This window comes from Castanea sativa, chromosome 11 (assembly GCF_040712315.1).
Source record: "Castanea sativa cultivar Marrone di Chiusa Pesio chromosome 11, ASM4071231v1".
Lineage (NCBI taxonomy): Eukaryota > Viridiplantae > Streptophyta > Magnoliopsida > Fagales > Fagaceae > Castanea > Castanea sativa.
Window position 1 is genome coordinate 7149588 of NC_134023.1, and position 23309 is coordinate 7172896.

A 23309-nucleotide genomic window follows, 5' to 3' on the forward strand; every position below is an offset into this window, starting at 1 on the left:
CAACCAAATTTGCTTGAATTGTGAGTCCTCATCCAATGAAAAGTCTCAAAAATAGCAAGAGTGGTATAAAAAATAAGACAGTCTTTCGCAAAAGCCAAATGGTGCTCTATGATGACCCTTAGTAAGACCTTCTTTAATTCGTAAGCTAACACTTTTGAAAAAAATCTTATACAATGTGGGCACAAGCACCCCCACTGTGTTGGGCGGTAGTGGTTTCCTCATAGGAAGGTACGCCTCGGCCTAGGGTGAACCGAGTGGAGGGTGTAAATGTAGCCATCACCTAGATTAGATCTAGAAACCATCTATATAGTGCTCTTATGGAAGGACTAATATTTACTAGAGCACTTGTCCGGAGTTTAGATATGGGGATGGAAAGGTGTTAAGCACCTAAACCCACCCGACCTGTGGGTCGGCCTTCGCTCATTGTGTTCCAAATTCTAGTCTTATAAAAGGATCTCCTAACATATTATTCTAAACTCACACACACACACACACACGCTCTAATATCCATCTAGAGAATTTAACATGGCATATCATCCCCAAACCCTAAACATTCATTTATCACGACATTCGAAACTATATTCCAAGGGCGGCAAGCATGTCTTAAGGCAGTATCATTAACAAGGCAATAATCAAGAATTATCACATGCATATTCAGCATGACAAACACGTCCAATCACTCAACCATGGCATCCTCATATCCAATCATGCCATCATGCATGTTCATATTCATATACGTAATTTTCCTCATCACTAGATCACAGCACATATGCATCAATGCATATTCATGTTCTATGCATGTTCACGTCATTATCAAAGTATAGACCCTAATCATTCATCTAATAATCCAAGAATGTGAAAGATGCTTGAAGTTGATTGGAAGAAGGGTGCTTTCATTGCTAAGCCGAATAGAAGATTGGCTAGATGAGAGGCAATTGATTGTCGAACAAGACAAATGATGGCGCCCATTGTATTGTAATAAGTTTTTTTTCTTTTTTCTTTTTGCATGAAAACACTATTAAAAAAGGATGCCAATTATATATTGACCTACAATAGCTGCGTCTCTCTCTTCTCCCAATCGCACGTCACATTACCACACGTCACATTGGGTAATAAAAATTGTGATTTGAGCTATTCAATTATTGAGGAAAGACATTGAACAAAGAATATGGACAAAACTAATACTTTTAAGATAATTGTCACTGCACACTTCCGAAATTTTGTGTTCGTGGCATATATTAGAGTATCATATATTCATCCAATTTCCAAAGCAAAAGTTATTTTTTTCATTTTGTTTGCTTACTTTTTCAAAAAACCTTCTAACCGACTCTCTATTTTCTCAATCCTATTTAACTATTATTTCTTTATTCTTTCTTTAATCTTCTTTGGTTCTTTTTTATAATCTTTCTTCATTCCCGAAAGAATAGAGGAAATAAAAACAAATATTTTTTTTTTTTATTTCAATAATTTTTTGTCTTGAAAATTTCTTTTGTTAATGAACAGTAACTCTACAAACTAAGAGAGTGACTATTTCTGAACAAAAAACATTTTGCATTTTTGAAAGATGGCTAGAGTTGTATTTTAAGAGCATTTATATTAGCCTCTCCAATTTAACATTTTAGCAAATTTTTGTCTAAACCCAACCAAAGTAAGTGTGCATTAGTCTCACTAAATTAACAATAGTTTTAACAATGCACAATATCCTTGCTACTTGTAGTGAGGCACTGACCATCGCTACATTGAAAATAAATATTTTTTAAGTTTTATTCTTATCAGGGCATTATAACATTTTCCAATTGTTAATAGAGTTTCATATTTTATTTAGGGCATATGTTACTAAGCCATGTTAAGAAAAATTTTTATGGAAAAACAAAAAAAAATGATTAACTTTTTAAATATTTTTTTAATTTTTCATTAAATTTTTTGTAAAATGAATAATTAATTTGTACCTTAAAGGCATACATTAAATAATTTTATAAAAAAAAACTATTACTTTTACTTTTTTTCATAAAAAGTTTATAAAAATATATTCTAAATTAATGTTTTCAAAACTTTCATTAAGTGCATTTGGTTCCAGTTTAAAAATCCAGCTTATTTTACTACTCAACTTATTTTTGCTATTATTCATAGGCTCTATTGTACTTTTTATTATTATTTATAGATCTCACTGTACTATTTCAGCTAATTTTTACCTTTATATACATTAGTTTTAACAAAAAAAGTTTTAATTTCAACAAAATAAACGAATCTCAAACAAAATCTAACTTTAAAAAATAATTATTTTTATTTTTACATAAAAAATTTTAAAAATAATTTTTAAATCTGGTACATTAGTTAAATTTTCCCAAAAAGCAACTAAAAAATAAATAAAATAAGAATTCTTCTATAGCAGAGACAGGAAATCTATATTAATGTCTCATTAAAAAAAGCCTCTTTCCATAGTCCTCAAATTAGAGACTGCCCAAAATGTCCCACGGCCACAGTCCACTTCCACATGTATAGCTATACGGAAGGCATAACTAGTATTTTTTATTTGGCTAAATTGAAGGTAACAATAGTGGTTACTGAACTAGAATTCTTAGATAACAATCACTTTATGTAGGTGCAGCACAAGTAATAAAACACGTGGCTCAATGCGGAGGGATATATTTTATGTATTTGGTGCTCTTATTATTTGTTAACGAAATATGTTATGTTCACAATATTTTTATAATATTTTTACAATAAATCACAAGTGGTTAGTTTTTATTGGTTCAAATTTGAACCTAACACGAAAATTACTTTTTTGCCCCAACAATAACAACTCGTAACAACCTGCCACTTAGAATTTGTTGTAAAAATGCTGTGGACATATCATTTCTCTTTGTTAATAGGTTATTTTTAAAAGTTTTAATACAATTTTTATGGAAGATATAAAAAAAATTATCAAAAAAATTAGTTACTTTTTTCATAGAAATTTTTTCAAAATAATTCCTAAATTAATATGAAATCCATTAACATATATTATAATAATGTTATATTATAATACTCTTATATGTTATTACGAGTAGGTTAATGTGTTCTTTTAGAAAAAATTATTAATAAATTATTTTTTAAAATTTTTTAATATCATTTTTTTTTCTAAATCAATATCTTAATGGTGTGTTTGAATGATATGACTGGGACATTTGAATTTTGATTTAGGTGATTGAAATTCAAATATCTTTTTGGACAGTTTAAAAATTGTCAAGGATTTGGATTTGACAAATCTACTAAGAATTTTAAACTTTTGAAATGCTTGAATTTAAAATAATTCCTAAAATTAATGAATTTGAAATCAAGACATTTCAAATCTATTAATTTAAAATTTAAATCCAAATCTAAATCCAAGTTTCCAAACACAACCTTCGTATATTTGTTACAAAATTCTATCATTATTATGAGAAAAAAAAGCATTTTCTTTTTATGTTTAAGAGTAAGTTACAATTTTTCTCCTAAAATTTAACAATTTTATCCTTTTTGGAAATAAGCAAATATTTTCATTTAGTTGCAACCTTTTGTCTATCTTTCCCACAATTTTACAAACGCTCTTTTCCAAACAAAATAGGTTGACCCTTTCCGAACTTAGCTACCCCTACTCTCAGCCAATTATTGCCCACCTTATACTTAGCAGTGAGGACTTTAATACATTGGTCCACAATTTTTAAACCCCAATTTTCCATCATTCATTGGTCCACAATGCTCAGACCTAGCTATATGAGTATAAAAAACTACCTTTATAGAGAGCATCTGTGAGGTACTAGCTAAAAACCCTCCGAAAGTTAAGTTAATAATAAAATAATCTCCAATAACTCAAAAGTGTAAGAGTTAGGAAAATTCATGTACTGTGGAGAAGAGGAGACTTGGTACTTACATAGGGGTGTAGGGTTGACGAATATCCTATAAATGTAGGATCTTTCCTTGTAGGAAAGATATGAGAGGATACAAATATGGAGAATGATCTTTGGATGTGGTGTGTAAGTGTTTTCCATGTAGGGATGTTTGAGTAGAGAACACACAAATGGCATGAGACTAAGTGTGATCTATCATCGGTATTGGATAACCTGACAGATACTTTCCTACTTGACGATGAATGTGAGTGGAGAGTGTTAGGGTCATATTTTGTGTAATTGGCTAATCTTTTGACAAAATGTACTTTACTTGTAATTAGTAGATCTAAGATAAGTTTAGTACTTCAAGAAACATGTTGTTCAAGTCAAGTATTAAAGACATGAAGATTGGTCCAAGAAACAAGTGAAGAAAAGCAATTCACTAAGTCTTGACAAATAGCTCGATAGAAGCCTGCTATCGAGACTTAATGTGAAGCTCGATAGATAGCTCGACAGTAGCTCAATCTATCGAGAATTACGATTTCAAAATTTTCAGATCTGAAATTCGACCTAGCCTTGCATATTTTTTGGGGTTTCTTTTCTCACAACTCTAAATAGATATAAAGTTTATTTTAAAGGCCATCATGCATGGATACAGAGACCAAAAGACTTATTTTCTCTATGAGAAGCTACTACATTTGTACGCCATAGGGTTTTGTAATCGAGTGCTTCCAAATCTTCATCGTTGATGAAGCGAAGAACTTTGCAGCCAACAATATCTGTTCAAGTTGTGCAACGGGTTAGTCACAAATTGGAGATTTGTGCATCAAGGGAAAGAAGGCTACTACAAAATCAAGTCTAAGTGGGTATTGGATCAAATGTTCAACTGTAGATTGGTATTTTGGGATAGGCCAAGGGTAGTTGGTAAGATTCCTTATATTTGTAACCACTTGATTATTGATTAGTGGATTATTGGAAGTGGTGACCTTAAAATCACCTGGTGGATTTTTGCCTTGCGAGATTTTCCCCATTTGTCAACAAATCACCATGTTCAATTTATTTTATTTTGCATTTAGTTTATTTAGTGATTTGTTGGTGCCTTCACCATTTTCATGTAATTTGACATAATTAATCAACTTGAGTAATTGAATTAATTAACCAAGGTCAAGCTATCTTAACCCAACAAGTGGTATCAGAGCCAACACATTCTGATTAGTTTTTAATCTTTGTTGTGTGATCCATTGACCCCTGCTATTATGGATCGTGAACAATCTTTGATTATTCATCCTTTATTTGATGTGACCAACTATGCATATTGAAAAGTACGCATAAGAGCTTTTTTGTAGTCCTTAGATGAGAAAGCTTGGCTAGCAATTGAAGTAGGTTGGACAAAGCCTAAAGAGCCACCTGCAACATGGGATGACACCAAGATCAAGGCTGCCAACTTTAACAGTAGGGCATTGAATGCTCTTTTTAGTGCTATAACAAATGAAGAATTCAAGAAAATCTCTTCAACTGACAATGTCAAGGAAGTTGGACAATTCTTCAGAACACTTATAAGGGCACTAAAACTGTTAAGAACTCTAACATTCAAAGGCTCACTACTAGCTTTGAGGAAATTAGGATGGATGAGAATGAATCATTTGATGAATTCTATGCCAACCTCAAGGACATAGTGAATTCAACATTCAATCTTGGAGAACAGATTCTAGAGCCCAAGATTGTTTAGAAGATCCTCAGATCTCTTCCAGAGAGATTCCATGCCAAGATCACAGCCATTGAAGAATCAAAAGATCTTGACTCTATTCCTTTGATTGAATTGATTGGTAGCTTGCAAACCTATGAACTAGGGTTGGCAAGGGTGGGCAAAAGTGGCAAAGGCAAGAATATGGCCTTGAAAACCAAGAATGATGACAATGATGAGGATACCAAGCTAAAGTCATATATCACCAGACAATTCAAGAAGTTATAAAAAATGCAAATGTCAATGCTGGTGATAAGGATCGCAAACAAACTGTTTTCTCTCAATATAAGTCCCAAGATAAGGGCAAGAGAGAATCCAAGGATGCGGGTCAAAGCAACACAAGTAAATTTAATTCAAAATTTTCTAACCTATATATATATATATATATAGGTTAGAAAATTTTGAGTATATAGTAACTAAAATAACAGAAATTTATAAAAACTGCTGTTTGAATTTATTGAACTAGTAAAAATCGTTCAATTCATATAACAGATAAACGTAATAAAAAAAATATGCTATCTCTTTTGGATTTTCTTATATTAAAACATTACTTAGTATTTAAATTGATAGCTCTTAATTTTTCAAATTGACCTTCAATGTGTTGTTTCTAATGCGATTGTTAATTGATTTGTTTTTTGTCCGTAAATAATATGCTTTTGTTCAATGACATAACTAAAATAATATATAATGAACTCATAAGGTAAACAATATTTGGATTATAAAAATGTATTCTAAAAATTCCATCCACCTATATATATGACAATGTTCGACAAAGAAGATTATAATGCAATGTCTTTTATTGAGCCTTCCAAATATTTTACAGCACCTAATATGTAAATGCTAAATTTACTAATTTTGTAACAGTAACTTAAACGATGTAATTGCATAGACAAATTAAGCCATGTTAGAATATGTGGCGGTGTGGATGGGTTCAGTTTTTGGTTCTAGATCTCATCACACACTTCAATTAATTTTTGTGATTGGCACATGCATAAACTTCATTCGAAGTATGCCTAAACCCCAAAATAAAATTAATGAAATTTTCAACATTAAAAAAAAAAGCTCTACACTTCTGGAGCATCTACGCACAAATATTAGACATTAAAAACATTGCACAGGTTGTAGTAGCCTTCAACCACTTCAACCTATTCTTTTCTACAGAATTAAGATAATTTTACAAATACCATAGCCAATATCCATAGGACCATAATAGAAAAAATGCCAAATATATGCTAATATATCACTTTAGCTCCAAGCCATGGATCCTTAAACACTCTAAAATACCCTTCCTCTTCATTGGGGTTGCCTCAAATTCTGAATTCCTGAAATCTAAAACTTAGCTACGTCATTACATTAAATTGACTACTTGTATATTTTCACTAAAAAGAGTACCAAATTGCAAACTCAATATCACATACAACATCAATTAAAAAAATATACTAAGAAAAAAAAATAATAATAATACTAACAAAATGACAATTCTTCATATTGACTTGTCTCAGGGCTGTAAAATGTATATCCGGTTGGATTTTCAGCTTTTCTCGTAAAAACAAAAATGGATTTGAAGATGGTAGGCAAGATAAGAGCTTCTTCTTCTTCTTTAATCCCTTTGAAGTCATAATCTTAGTCAACCAATGGTTTATCCTAAATGTAAAACATTAGATGTAACTCCTTAGAAAAGCTCTAAAATGTAAGAAGTTAAGTTCAAACCTAAGTGCAAATAATTTTGTACAGTGAAAAAAATGTAGGCACAAGTATACTTAAAGTTAATTTATGAAATAAAGTAATTTATTTTTGGCCACAATTTGGGCCAAATTAACTTGAGTTTTTTGCATTTTGAGCCAATGTAGGCTAAACTAACATAGGCTTAACCCATTAACACAATGTAAACATAACTAACTTGGCCATCCCTAGGAAAATTTTTTAGCTCCACCACTGTACCTGTTAGGGCAAAAATATATTGACCCCTTGCAAATTAATTAATAAGGTTTAATTATATTCAATAGCGTAGTAGCACAAACAAATCACCAATTATACTAAATGCAACAGGAAAAAAAAATTTGACATGGATGATTTGTTTACGAATGGGGAAAACTACTAAAATAAAATCCCACCAGGTAATTTTAAGGTCACCATTCCCAAGAATCCACTATTATCAATCACAAGCAGTTACAAGTGTAAGGAATCTTACCAAACCCTTTGGCCTATCCCGAAATACCAACCTACAATTGAAACCTTATTCCAATACTCAATTGGACTTGTATTGTAGCGGCAATCTTTCCATTCATTGCACGAATCTCAGTGCGTGACTAACCAATAATGCACGGATCATAGTACGTGACTAACTCCTTTACACGAATCTTAGTACGTGACTAACTCCACAACAACCCTTTGATTGATGTAGTTGATTTGCAATAGCTTCATATAAAAACACCAATAATATCTTCAATGATGGTGCGAGAGATTTTACTTGGTTACAGAACCCAAAGGCGTACAAAAAACGCAGCAAAAATTATTTCTTCTGTAGGAGGAGGCTAGGGTTTCAAAAAGAAAACCTTATGAAGCTCATTAGGGTTAAGTTTTTCTTTTTCCACCTCCTTGTTTAAATAGGAGCTCAATGAACTCTCCTATTCCAAATAGGTATACACAAACCTTGGGCTTTCCTAATCCAATAAGGATTATACAAACCCATAAACAAATAACCTTTTAGAATAAAAAGGTTGCTAGCTATAATCTAAATTCTATAAACTCAATAGATCGAGACATATATCGAGCTTTAATGAATCTCAACAAATCGAGCTTCTATCGAGGGGGTATTAAGACCTGCAGATTTCACTTTTCTTGAGCAATTCTTGAGTAATTTTCATGTCTTTAATGTAACCACTTGTAATGATCATCTTGAACCTACTTAGATTAACCAAAATATAAGTAAAATGAGTTTTGTCAAAGGATATGTCAATTACATAAAAATATGTCCTTTACAGTACCTAAGATACATCTTTTTGCTAACTCCCTAGAAAAATATCATGGAATTGCCACTGTGACTATGGTCTTAAAAATGTATAATTTTTTCAAGTTACACCAAGTGAACTTGTATGAACAAGCGGTTTTATTAAAAGAAAGAGTTTACATTACACATGTACATGAAATACAACCCAACTGGAAATCAACTACCTGAAACACCACACTATCAAGACTGCCACACAAGCCACAACTGAGAAGTTAAAATCCATTATGTACGGGGCAAAGCACAAGATAGTTTTGTGAGAAACCTATCATGTCCCGGTATAGACAATTCAACAAGAAAGTGGGCGCATGTATTATTGTACATTACTATATATTCAATTTTGGTTGTGGATGTAACATCAATATTTAGATGTAATTGCAGCATGTGGTAAAATATTATGAAAAATGGCTCACCAAATGTAGGGTTTTTGTGAATAGTGTACCCTATTTGCATTTTTAAGGACTTTTGCATATTCTTATAATTAACTAGTCACTAATCCGTGCTATGCACGGGAACCTACCTATTTGTGAGGTAAACTAAAATGATTGTATAATTTCCTAAATTGATTAGAAAACTACATCATTGCACTATTTGCTCTTATGTGACTTTAATTTGTGTTACAATTTGATGAAGAAGTCATTGCTTGGATATGCAATGATTTACAAAAAATTTGTAAAATAACATAGAGATTTTAATATATTGTATGGATTTACATTAATTACTCAGGAATTTTGTATAAAAATGCACATTTAAACATTAAGAGAAAAAAAAATCCTATATTTTACTCACGTAAAGTAAATCGGTATTCAGGAATACTATTCTAATTTATAAATTTTTAATATTCATATAACATTAACTTTTATTTTAATGTTTGCATGGATTTTGTTATTTTCAATGATGGAATTTCAAATATTAAAATTTTGAAAGACCAAAAAATATTTTAAAAAATCAGAAGATTTATGGCTTAGAAGTTATTGAAACAAAACAATATATATATATATATATATGACTAAATAATAGAGAAATATAAGAGAAAGATAAATTACATTCAAAAGAATAATCCATAGTTATAACTATTGAAAGGAATCATACGATTTAAAGCCTACAAATTATATATATATATATATATATATATGTGTGTGTGTGTGTGTGTGTGACTACACAACAGTAAAATATAAGAGAAAGATGTGTTACCATCAAAAAAATAATTCAGTTGTTAAAACTTTTGAATGCCAAAAAATATTAAAGAATCATAAGATTTACTTCCTATAAATTTTGAAACAAAACAAAATGTATATGATTACACAATAGAGAAATATAAAAGAGAAATTGATTACATTCAAAAGAATAATACGTGGTATAGTCATTGAAATCTGGTAAACATGTTCAAATATTGCAAAAACTAACACAAAATCAAATCTTAAAACTTCCAAAATGCCGAAAAAGATATATAATTAAAGAATAAGTTATTGAAACAATTCAAAAAATATATGACTATTCAAAAGAGAAATATAAGAAGAAGAAAAAAAGTATACAAACCCATAAAGTAATAAGTTTTAAATTTTAACGAGTCTAAACTTTAAACGAAATCATATACAGTCACAGGCATAAGGCCTGGTGGTTCATATACAAAAATCACTATCTAAAAAATACATAAAAAACCATAATTTTTTTTTTTTTTTTTATCAAAGTAAAGGAGAAGAAAATATAAGTGACAAAAAAGGGGATAACAAATTATTCATTCATAAAAAATAATAATAAATTAAAGCTTTGCTAGAAAGCAGACAAATCTCAATATATGAAAAATCTAATCAAATAATCAATTACTATAAATAAATAAAAATAATGATCAATTGTTTTGCTTAGCCCAAAAAATCCTGTTATATTTCTATTTTATTTTATACATTATATGATGTATAATAGTTTAATAATAGTTATATATATATGTAAGTGCACAATTGCACCTGGACCCAAGAACAGTTATGGGCTCAGGCCCAATGAGCCTTAAACAATAAGAATTTGTAGAGTGTGGGCTTGAAACCCAGGTTGGAAGTATATGAGGATTAAATGACAAACTAAGGATTGCAAGTAACTGAAAACAACAAGGAATATTGTAACTGGGCCTCCTCGGACGTAAGCCGAGAGCTGTTCTTATATTATATCACACCCTTAGTCTCTTGTCCTTTTAGGTTACAAAACGTTCCGTCCCTATTTCTGTTCCAGATCCCCCTTTAAATACCCTTCTTTTTAGTACTTTATACACGTGTTGCCCCAATCCATCCCTTAACCTAGATATTTCTTTTCTTAGTGCCTTTGAACAGTAACTAGAAGTTTCCCTTCCACTGTTCAAGTGTCACCTCCCCATTAATGCGGCCAGGGTGGTAGGTGCAGGGTCTTTAATGTGGAGGTAGCAGCCTTTATTTTTGACATTTCTTCAACACCGGTGCTTCTGGGACATTCTGGGGTTCACCCCCCTTAACCATTGGTCTTGACCGTGTCATTCCCTAACCTTTACCATGAAGTCTCAGATTCTCTGACGTCAGTCCGAGGGGAAAAACATCCTCGGCTAGGTCCTCGGATCCTCGGCGTATGGGCCGACCTAAACTATCAACAAGCCCTAAACTCAAGAGTAGGTCGGCCTTCCTTAGCAAGGCCCAATGGCCCATATCCCTATTAAGATATTTTTACTCCCCACAATATATATATATATATATATATATATATATATATATATATATATATATATATATATATATATTATTTTAATAAGATTTAAAGAGGAAAGAGGAAAGAGGAGTCATACCTGGCCACAACTTCAATTGATGAAAACATCAAATTTTAACCACACGTGGTGCACGTTCTCTTGAAAATTGAAGCAATGCAGACCAATTGTTTGCTTCATAAACGGCTAATGAGTAAAGAAAAGGGGAAAAAGAATAGTAAATCAACTTAACTTTAAAATAGTGATTAGTGAGTTTGAAGTTGGAAGGCAGAGAGAGTAAGAAACTGACAATAGAGTCACAGATGTGTAGAGTTGATTGCAGATGGTAATATTGTAATTATAGTGTTCGTAATAAACCTTGAGATAAATTATCAAAGTTTGAGTTTGAATTTAAGTTAAACTTATTAGAAATATAAAGTTTCACTAAGAAAAAAATAGTGTTTATAATTTTATTTTTTATTTTTTATTTTTTAAATATTACGTTGTGTTAATATAGAAAATTGTGGTGCAAACATATATATATATATATTAGCTAGGATAAAACAAATACGATCATCAAAAACTTCAATCTTCCACAAAAGGTCTACGATGCTGTGTAGAAATATAATAAAAATAAAAAGGTCCATGTCGCCTATGGCCCATGTGGGCTTAAAGCAGTGAGCCCTTTTTTCTTTTCGTTATTTTTGGTGTTATTTTTTTTTCGGAGTATTTTAGGTTTTCTATTGTTTAAGGTTTTAGCAGTAGAGAATGAAAAAATAACAAAACAAAAGAGGTTCATGCAAAAATAAATAAATAAATAAATAAATGTTCACAATATTTTTACAACAAATTTTAAGTGGTAAGTTATTATTGGTTATTATTATTAAAGCAAAAAAGTAATCTTAGTGTTAGGTTTAAATTTGAACCAATAACAACTAACTGCCTATAATTTGTAGTGAAAATATTGTAAAAATGTTGTTGACGTAGTACCTCTCAAAAAATAAAAATAAGGTTGGTGAAGTCTAATTGAACGTTTGGATGCACGTTGTGTTTTGCAAAGTTACGTTTTCACATTTCCTTTCTTTTTTTTCTTTTTTCTTTTGCTGCTGCATGCGTCAGGGAGACAACGGTACTGTTTATGCTACTGTTCATGAACAATAACTGTGATTTATTGACTTGTCCATCCTTTTTGTCACGTCGGTGGATCCGTGTACTATTCACAAAACTCATAACTTTACTTTTTAACTAATTTTTTATATTAAAAATAAGTCTCATAGTACTATTTATATATTTAAAAATTATTTTACTACCGTATTTTTCGTTTTTAATTTTCAACGACAAGTTCTATCAAACGAACCTAACACTGCCTGAGACTATCTACCAAACTATGGTGATCCAAGCAGCTATAAAAAGCATGGCCTTGTGGCTATTTCAGAGCAGATAGACCTTCCCCTCCAACTCCAAAGTCCAAATATTTCAACCATGTTTGCCTTATTGTTCATGTTGTTTACCACCATCATTGCACCACTAATTCCAACCCTCTCTTCACAACCACCACCACCACAACCCTCCCTTACTCAGCCTCCACCACCGACAGCGCCAGCATTGGAGTTTACTCCAATCCAACATTGTCCCCCACCTCCCCTTTTCACTCCATCACATCGAGATGACAACATATGGCCTGAACCAAGTGAACCACAATCAAAATCCATGCGGTTCGTGTTGGGGTGTATCTTGGCTTTAATAATATTACTTAGCTTAATCGTAGTGGCGATTTACATTCGCCGGCGAAAAGGGCCGCAAGGGGATCCAGGAAAGCCAGGGCCGAAAGGGGACAAAGGGGACAAAGGGGAGACAGGGCCGAAAGGTGACAAAGGGGACAAAGGGCCACCAGGGCCGCCAGGGCCGCAAGGGCCGCCAGGGCCGCCAGGGCCGCCGGGGCCGAAAGGGCCGCAAGGGCCTCCAGGGCCGCCAGGCTGCCACTGCCATCAGGGCTGCCACTGCCATTATTGCTGCTAAGAAAAGATAATAGTAATTTCTTTTCCTATCCGTTTGGATTTTTATATTTTTTTTTCCCCCAGTTTTTACCATTTGGTTCGATCTGAGTATTTGGGTGTTAAGTTTCTGTAATGGCTTTTTTTTTGGGGGGGGGGGGAGATGGTTTTAGAGTGCTTGTGTTTGGGTGCTAGAAATGTTTCTTATCTCTGTTCTATTAAAGGTTTTGATTTTCAAACCGGACCCGACCCGGTTGTTCTTTAAACCCAAAATCCGCTTTACACAAAAAATATAGCGATTGGGACTGACGGGTCAGGCTGAAGCTAAAAAAAGATGGGGGGGTTGACGTTATGCAATCCCAAAACACACCAAGTCCACAAAATAAAATAGAAATGAAAAGCACAAACCTTATCATTACCCTGCTTCTTTTGCGTTTTCCAATCTTCTGTGTTTTCTTTCTGCAATTATTCTTCCTGCTTCTTTGGGGTTTCCTTTCTTCCTCCATCACTGGTACCCAAAACGACAAAACCAAAAGAAATCAAAAGTCTAGGATTTTTTTCTTTTACCAATAAAGTTGTCTACCAATATGGCAGATACTACCCCTTCCCCATGAAAACGTTGGACATGTGGCCATGTTTCCACCACTGATTTGCTTTTAAATTTTTTTAAGCCATTTTCATTTAATTGCATTTTTTATAAGACATTTAAATATCTAATTGCATTAATTTATTGGTACTACAAACCCACGTATTCATATGTTAAATTCATGTGTTATTGTAAATTAAAATTTATATTATAGATTAAAAAAGTGCAAATATTATACATATTTGTATAAAAATATTTAATTTTGTAAACACTTTTCTTGTCTATAATATAATTCTATCTTATCTTGATAGTATAATGTGAATTAATAATTTTTCTTGTTATTATTATTTTTTTAACAATTAATAATATTCCGTTGATATAAAAAATACATTTGAAAGATGGTTTTTATTTTTATTTTTTGGAACTATTTTAGTCATTTTTTCCATTTATGATAATTTATTATATTTATTTGTATTTTAAATAAATTTTAAATTAATTATGACATTATCATAGTTTGATCTCGATTAGACCTCTGTCAAACCTCAAAAACCTTAACCCCTTCATCCTCTAGTTCTTTGAACAATCTGGGTTTCAAAACCATTATATAGGTTTGACAAGATGTGTAGAAGGTGAATGATCTTTTGTGTTGTTAAGTAGGTTCTTTCTTAGGAATTTCTATTCAATTCGTATATGCTGTTAGATTCTTCAAAGGAGAAATTATTAGGACCTAGGTCGCGAGTGGTCCCAACCAATAATAAAAGGCCACACATATAAAACAACTCTGGTTCAACTTCCTAAATGAAAAAAAAAAAAAAACAAAAACAAAAAAAAAACAAAACCACATAAATTTAACTCTAGTTAAAAATAATAATAAAAATTAATTGGAAAAACACAAATAAATTTAATTTATAAACAGGCAAGATTCAAAAACTAGAATAAATTTGAAATCCAAAAGCTCAATCTCATCAGTTTGTATTTAGCTTTAGTGACCTTAGTCTATCCATAGAGGTCTTTTCTCTCAAAACTCTAGTTTTCTTCTTCCACTCTCTAACCGTCACTGATTTGTCTCAAACTTTTATGGCAAAGAATATGGCTGACGAGTATAGGTGCTTACACAATCATAGCTATGTATTTAAAAAGAACGATGAAAATGAAGGCATGATGAATTTTCGTCAAAGCTGTAGAGCAATTTTTTCTTTTTCATCAAGATTTTATTCTTGTGTGTATTTTTTTTTCCAAATAACTATTTAACCACTAATTTTCTTTTTGAATTTATTTTTACATTAACAATGTGACCATAGGGGTTGGCCTTGGTAACTGGTGTGCATGTGCGAATATTGCGGAATCAGCTATCATCTAATAGCAAAGATTGATGTCAAAGTTTTGAATTGAAGATTGCAAATGTTATATTCGATCTTGGATTTGATGTGAGCTTTGAACATTGGTTCTAATGTGATGTACTTCTGTAGTTTGGAATAATTGTTTTAATTTGGAATTGTTATATTTTGGATAATAAATAAGGTTAGTGGTATTTGTGGAAGTTTGGAGGTTAGTATTTGTAACTGATTTGTGTTTTAGGGATTAATTTTGTTTTGGTGTTTGGATTTCATTGTAAATTGTGTTTGTTTTGATAATCAAATTTCTACTTTATCCAAGCAAATAGGTTTGTCAATGGCATGTGTTATCTGTAAAATGCTTTTAACAGGGCAGTTTGTTGTGCTTGGCCATATCCTTAGATATATTTGAAAAGTGACTCTCTCATTGCATAAATGAATTGTATTGAATATGGGATCCTGCAAAACTCTTGTATGTGCTTGGCGCATGAGATATATTTTCGGAATTTGGGAATTAAAGTTAGTTTGTGTTGTAAATGAATAAGCTCTTGCAAAAATCAACATTTTTTTATTATCTCTTTCTAGATAAAATGTTGGCTATTTCCTTTTAAACAATTATTGTTTTACATTGATAGTGTAATATAAACTAATAATTTATTAAATAATGCCAACTAGGAGATTTAGAACTCACTTGGGATAAATCTTAGATTTATTTTTTACTATATAAATGTAGTGAGGTTTTTAGAAAGTTAAACATTACTCATTTGCTTCTCTCTGGCATTGTCAAAGATCTATGTTCTTGATTAGGGGATATGTCAGTATTTCAAGGACTCTAATCATTCTCCTTTTTCCTCTCTCTCTTAGTTGATTACCCTCTTGTTTGTTTTTTGTAAGACAGTCTTCATTCAACAAGCAAAAAAGTTGCATCCGGCACTAGTAATATACCAATTTTGCATTATTTAGGAAGGCCTACGCAACTAAACTTAACAAAAATGCCAAGGACTTGGGGTCAATGTTGCTTTCCCTGCACCTTATATTAGGCTTTCTTGGATAATCCTTGCATTATTTGAGAAGAGCTAGCTAGACTAGCAATAGTCGAAGACTTCGTGTCTTTCCACTTTCTGCCGTCCACGATGACTTTTGCCAACTTTGTTTTTTGACAAATTAACCTATATGCCTAAATGCGAATCAAGCTTTTAACCTTTTAATCTCCTCTGTTTCGAATTTGGTCTTAGAAGAACTCTATGCAAGCTATTCAGCCCACAAGCTTGGAATTGGTCTCTAATGTGCATGAAATATATACAATAAAGTATTCACATATCTACATATTTAGGACTTTTTAAATTGATAATTTTACATGTCTAACCCTACTATTTAAGCTTTACAAACTGGTAAATGTGAGGATATTTTGGACATCAAAATTGTGGAATCCAAACAGGAGAAACCCCTTAAATAATAGTATAGATATATATATATATATATATATATATATAATATTGAAAAATTAGCTTTAAAAATATTAATTGACATTCATAAAAAAAAATTGTAAAAAAAAAAATTCCTACAAAATTTAATATAAACATAAGTTGTGATATATTTTTTTAATACCTAATTCAATTTACTCAACAATCTTTGGTCCACATGATTTATTCATTAATTCCCAATTGTTTGAACTCATTATTATCAATCTCAATTAACTATAAGAATATGTTTTATATTATTAAATAAAGAAACAAAAACAACCAATTCATAATTATTAACAATCTAAATAAGAGATTAATCCAAATATTGAATGGATGTGTTTTAATTTTCTTAATATTAAATTTAATGCTACATCGTAGTTCCATATTGAGACTAACATCTATTAACAGAATGACCAATTAGCAAACTTGAGAAACCAATAATATAATTTTACATTTTTTTTTTCTATGTCAGCATATGTTTCTTCAAAGTTGGAACTAGGGAAGTGCCTTTAGCTTTTTTTTTCCTATGTCAATGAGGGAAGAGTAGGTTCACATAATCACAATACAAGTATCCATAAAAATCTCCACAATCCTTGTGCTCAAACATGTGACTTGCTTTTGGTGGGAGGTGCTTGCTAGTGTACCAAGGTCAAACCTCTAAGAGCATTCCCATTAAACATCTTAAAAAATTTAGCATTTACCACCTCAAAACAATATTTTTACATATTTAACATCTCATTTTACAATATACCAAACATCAAACATTCTATTTTTTTTACAATTTCATTTAAATATTCTTTCTTTTAATATTTTTATTCATTTTTATTATTATTTCTCACTCTCCCCACTGTATCTCCATCTTTCTCAACCCGGTCTAGAAGCTTCTCCCACCTCCATGGCCTGAGCTTTTCACCTCTAACCACGGCACTCAACAGCATTAAAAAAAAAAAAAGAAGAAGAAGAAGAAGAAGAAACCACCCACCACATGGCCTCAACCCACGGCACAACCCACAACAACCAACCACCAAATCAATCAACCCACACCCATAAGCCAAAGCCACCCCAATCAACTCATACCCACAACCATAAAACCACTCAAGGCTGCCGAAATCCACAACCCAGATCCGATTTTACAAAACCCACCCACTCATACCCACGACTCAATGCTTGTGATGGCTCCAGTGAGGCGATCTTGCGGGGCCAAGGCGATCTTGAAGAGTGCGAGGCTTATGGTGGCTCCAACAAGGCAGACCGTCGGAGACAGAGCATAGAGAAAGAAGCAAAGAGAAACAGAAAAAGAAAAAGAAAAAGAGACCTCGAGAGAGAGAAAGAAAGAGACATGAGAATAAAAAACTTTTTTTTTTTTTTTTACAATCCAGGCTACAGTGAGCTTGTATTAATAGAAGCTCATTGTAGCAGTATGTCAAAAATTTTGCCATTTGAAATCATTGATGGAGTGGCTTTTTTGGTGTTTTGATGGTAAAACTTAGTATATGCTCCTTTTAGCATCTTTAATGAGAACGCTCTAATGAAGATAAAACTTATAACAGACTATACTTACTCGTCTGTTTCATATTGTACTTTGACAAATCAACTTTTGGTGGAAGATGCTAGCTAGAGACTGCCAAGAAAGGTTTTATGGCATTTATTGTACCACAAACCTTTTGGTGTAGTAAATTCCTGTACGTAAAACAAAAATGCTAGTGAAGCAGCAACTTCATGACGCTGATATTGCCAAAAAGATAATCTCTATGCCAATTTTGATTCATGCTGGTTTTACTGATGAAACCATTTGGCCTTACACAACTAAATAAGTAGTAAGACACGGAAATATGTAAATAAACATGAACTTCTCAACTAAAGAACAAAAAAGTACATAAATTTATCTCAAGTGGTCATCCCCACTTTTCAATTGATACGAGGATATATGTTTGATATATTGCACTTGAGTACGAGTGATATATATATATATAGAATCGAGTACAATTGATATATATATATATATATATATATATATATATATATATATATATATATATAATGTTTGATATATTGCACTTGAGTACGAGTGATATATATATATATATATATATATATAGAATCGAGTACAATTGATATATATATATATATATATATATATATATATATATATATAGAATCGAGTACAATTGATATAAACCGCTTGATACAATATATTACCCCAAATATAAAGATGCTTGACAAGAGGGGTGCTTTCATTGTTAAGCGGATCAATGGCCGAAGGAATTTTTTTTAAGGCAATCACTAAAAAATTTAAATTATCACAATATTTTTCTTGGTATCATTTAAAAAAATGAAATTAGAAATTATTTTTATTGAATAAGTTGAATGAGCTACAAATTTTATCTTTTTATTGTTTTATAGTAGGCTTTTTGTTGAATAATTTTTTCACTTGTTGTTGTTTGATTTTGCCTTGTTCTTGTTTGGTTTATGTTTGTTGTTATTTGAGTTAATATTTATTGTCGTTGTTTAAGCTTTAAGAAAAAAAATGGGATTAAGAATTATGTTTTGCGGCAAAATTAATTTTGGAGTAATGTCACGTTCACAATATTTTTACAATAAATCTTATACAAAAAATTGTTATTGGTGGATAAAAAAATAATATTAGTATTTGGTCCAAATTAGAGTCTGTAACAGCTTACTACATTAAATTTGTTATAAAATTATTGTGAAAATATTGTGAATGTAGTAGTACTACTTTTATTTTTGTTAAATCCAAATTTTTGTAATATTTAAGGGTGTTCATAATTTTTATTTAGGTAGTCACAACAGGTTAGTTTAACCTATAATATTTTTTTGACATATATATATATATATATATATATATATATATTTTGCAAGTCAGGGATGTTGCGAGTGATTTCCATGTAGAGCCGCCGCTAAAGCCCATAGAAGATTGGCTAGATGAGAGGCAATTTTTTATTTTGAGAAAAGATGACGAGCATGATATTATAATAAAGTTTTTTTTTTTTTTGGCATGAAAATATTATTTAAAAAAGGTTACCAATCATTGACCTACAATGATTGCGTCTCTTACTTCTCCCATGACCGCACGTCACATTGAGTAATAAAAATATTAAAAACTGTGATTTGATCTTATACCATTATTGAGGAAAGACATTAAACAAAGAAAGTGGAAAAGCTGGAAATTCTTTTGTTATTTAACAAAGAATTAGCATTGTTAACTTGCCATTGGATATCTATTTGACTTAGGGTGAGTTTGGTTGGGCTTTTTGAAAAAGTGTATAATGAAAAAGTTGAGTTTTCAAAAAGTGTATAATGAAAAAGTGCTTTTTCAAAAAGCTGAGTGTTTGGTAAAAGCTGTTAAAAAGTGCTTTTTGAAAAAACTGAGTGTTTGGCTAGTACTTATAAAAATTGCATTTTGAAGGGTAAATTACCAAAAAGGACAATGTAGATATAAAAGAGTTTATTTCATACTTAAATTAACTACTTCATATACTTAAATCAATTTTTCTCTTTCTAAATTTTTTTTTCTCATCAATATTAGCTAATAATAATCCACCACTTAAGATTTATTGTGAAAATATTGTGAAATTATTGTGATAATTAATACTGATTTTAATTTGAACGTACTATTACAATTATTTTTTTCTCTTTCTAAAAAAATTATTTTTTTCACCAATATTAGTTAATAATAAACTACCGCTTAAGATTTATTATGAATATATTGTGATATTATTGTGAAATTATTGTGATAATTAATACTAATTTTAATTTGAACGTACTATTACAATTATTATTTTTTTCTTTCTAAAAAAATTATTTTTTCTCATCAATATTAGCTAATAATAACCTACCACTTAAGATTTATTGTAAAAGTATTGTGAAAATATTGTAATAATTGATACTGATTTTAATTTAAACGTACTATTACAATTTTTTTTTCTCTTTCTAAAAAATTTATTTTTTTCTCACCAATATTAGCTAATAATAACTTACCACTTAAAATTTATTGTGAAAATATTGTGATAAAAATTGATATTGATTTTAATTTAAACGTACTATTAAAATTATATTTTTCTCACCAATATTAGCTAATAATAACCTACCACTTCAAATTTATTGTGAAAATATTGTGATAGCATTTCCTTTTCTTCTTTTTTTTTTCCTTTTTCTTTCCCTCTTTTTTTCTCCTCCATACACGTACCCTTCTCTTTTTTTTCTCTCTCTTTTTTTTTTCTCTCCTTCTTTCCATCTTTTTTTCCCCTCCACACACGTACCATTCCCTTTTCTATTTTGTCCTTCTTTCCCCTTTTCCTCCGGACCGCAGAACTCTTTCCTCTTCTTTGTTTTTCTTTTTTCTCTTCCTTTCTCTCTTTTCATTCTGCAAAGTTCTTTCTTTTTTTTCTTTTTTTCTTTTTTTCTTTTTTTCTTTTCCTTCTTCTTCCTTTCTCTCTTTTCATTCCACAGAGCTCTTTCCTTTTTTCTTTTTTTTCTTCTTCCTTTTTCTCTTTTCATTCCACAGAGCTCTTCTTTTTTTTTTTTTTTTTTTTTCTCTTACCACTTCATCTGCAATGAGAGTCACTGTGTGTGAGACTTTGAAGGTGAGTCACTGTGCTTGGTGTTTTGTTGATCAAATCTCTACCTTCAAAATTTACTTCTCAGATCAGAAAGTCTCATAAATTTCTCAGATCAAAATTAATTTCTCAGATCAGAAAGTCTCAGAGAGATGAGATGAGAGGAATGAGGGGCAGCTGCACAATAGGTAATTCGGTAATTTTAGGATGAGCCCAACGGATAGCTAAAAACGTCCATGGACTTTTTGTTTATGGAGCTCCAGACCTCCATAAGCGTTTTGGGCATTTTTGCCTTGGCCCAAAACGCAACTTTTACCCAAAAGTTGCGTTTTTGCTTCGCCAAACGCTAAAAAAAAACCCGCTTTTAAATAAAGCTGTGTTTCAGCCCCTAAAAGCCCAACCAAACGGGCACTTATTCTCTGTTTGGAGCTCCTTTGTTTTTTTTTTTTTTTTTTACTAAATGTTACATGATAAAATTGTCGAACTAAATGTTACATGACCGCACATTACATGGGTACTGTTCACAAACCCACAAAAGTCAGCAAATAAGTTTGGGTCTAACAGCACTATTCACACATTCAAAAATTATTTTTTTTATAGCGTTTTCAGCAATAAATTTTTAATTTTCAGCAAATAAACGGTATCCAAACATACCCTAGGTTCCAAAAACACAAAAGCAGTTTCAAGGACTTAAAACAATTCAAATATTCAACATAATTCATATTCTTAACAATCTTTACGACTATGGTCATGTGGATATATAGGCGTCAGATTCAGATAAACTACGTTCTGTGCTAATGTATATCCCCCATTAGCTGGGTCTAGAAACACGATAAGCTCGCAATGCCCCAGATAGAACTAATTTCAGTAACAATGAATAACCCTCATTGGCTAGATATCAGAGTACCAATGAATAACCCCCATTGGCTGGGTATTAGAGTCAAAGCATAGTCAGATTGTCTAAAATTATATATATCAAATCATAGTTCAAACAAAAATATATTTCATTCAAATACATACATAAAATCATATATTTAGTAAATCAAATATATTTGAGATAATTCTTTTTTCTTTACTTTAAATCAATGCAACTAAAACAATTAAATAAAATTATCACAATTATAAACAATGTTCAATAGTTAAAATATGCAAAATAAATTCAATTAAGATGAGGTTACTTACCTCAGCTAGTTCACCACAAAAGAACTTCTCCCTAACATTTTCTCTAAAATCCTTAGATATCACCTAAACAATTTTAAAGCACAATTTGCTCAATAACCAAATAATTCAAGAAAAACTTATAATAGTACCCGACTAAAAGAGACTACTAAAAATATCCAAAAACTATCAATTGTAATCTCACACCAAAATTCCACCCAATTATAATATTTTTCTTTATATATATATATATATATATATATATTCAGCAACAACTAAAGCCTTAGAGATAAGACCATAACTCCTATTACTATGTAGGCACGTGGGCCATCTTCAAGTCCATGTATTCCTTTTTTTTTTTTGTTTTTTTTTTTTTTTGGTGCCATCTACCACCATTATTGTCTTTGATGATGACAACTCCTAGTACAAGCAAAGCACATGGCCTTATGGAAAAACAACAATTATTCCTTTTTTTTCTTTTTCTTTTTGCACTATAATTTATGACTTGTCAAACTTCATTAAGTTTCTATTCACCCCAACCAAAACTAATAAACAAAATATAATAATAAAAAGAAGATGAAGGCTACTTTGTTTCTTGTTTTTTTTGCCCTCATCTATACTAACACACTCACATCATCAATAAGATGCTGCTGCTACAATCTGCATTGACTTTCCAATTCACCAAAAGTACAAAATTTTAAGGCAAAAACTGTATAGAACCGGACCTAATGACCATGCCTAACCTTCTACAAATTCATCTATACTTACAAACCGGACCCACCATGACCATGCCTAATTTTTTTGCAGATCAATCTACACTTAACGCAATAGTGGCATAGGAAAAAAATAATAATTATCTAAACAGTACAGATACTAAAAATATAATTTAATCCCTTG

The 23309-nt window shown here is 31.1% G+C and overlaps 1 long non-coding RNA gene across 1 annotated transcript; it reads left to right on the forward strand.

The window, feature by feature from the left end:
* Positions 1–12648: 12648 nt before the first annotated feature.
* LOC142615451 (uncharacterized) lies at positions 12649–15540 on the forward strand. Its single transcript, XR_012840760.1, has 2 exons — positions 12649–13331; positions 15182–15540. It is a non-coding gene; the product is annotated as an uncharacterized LOC142615451 (long non-coding RNA).
* Positions 15541–23309: the final 7769 nt, after the last annotated feature.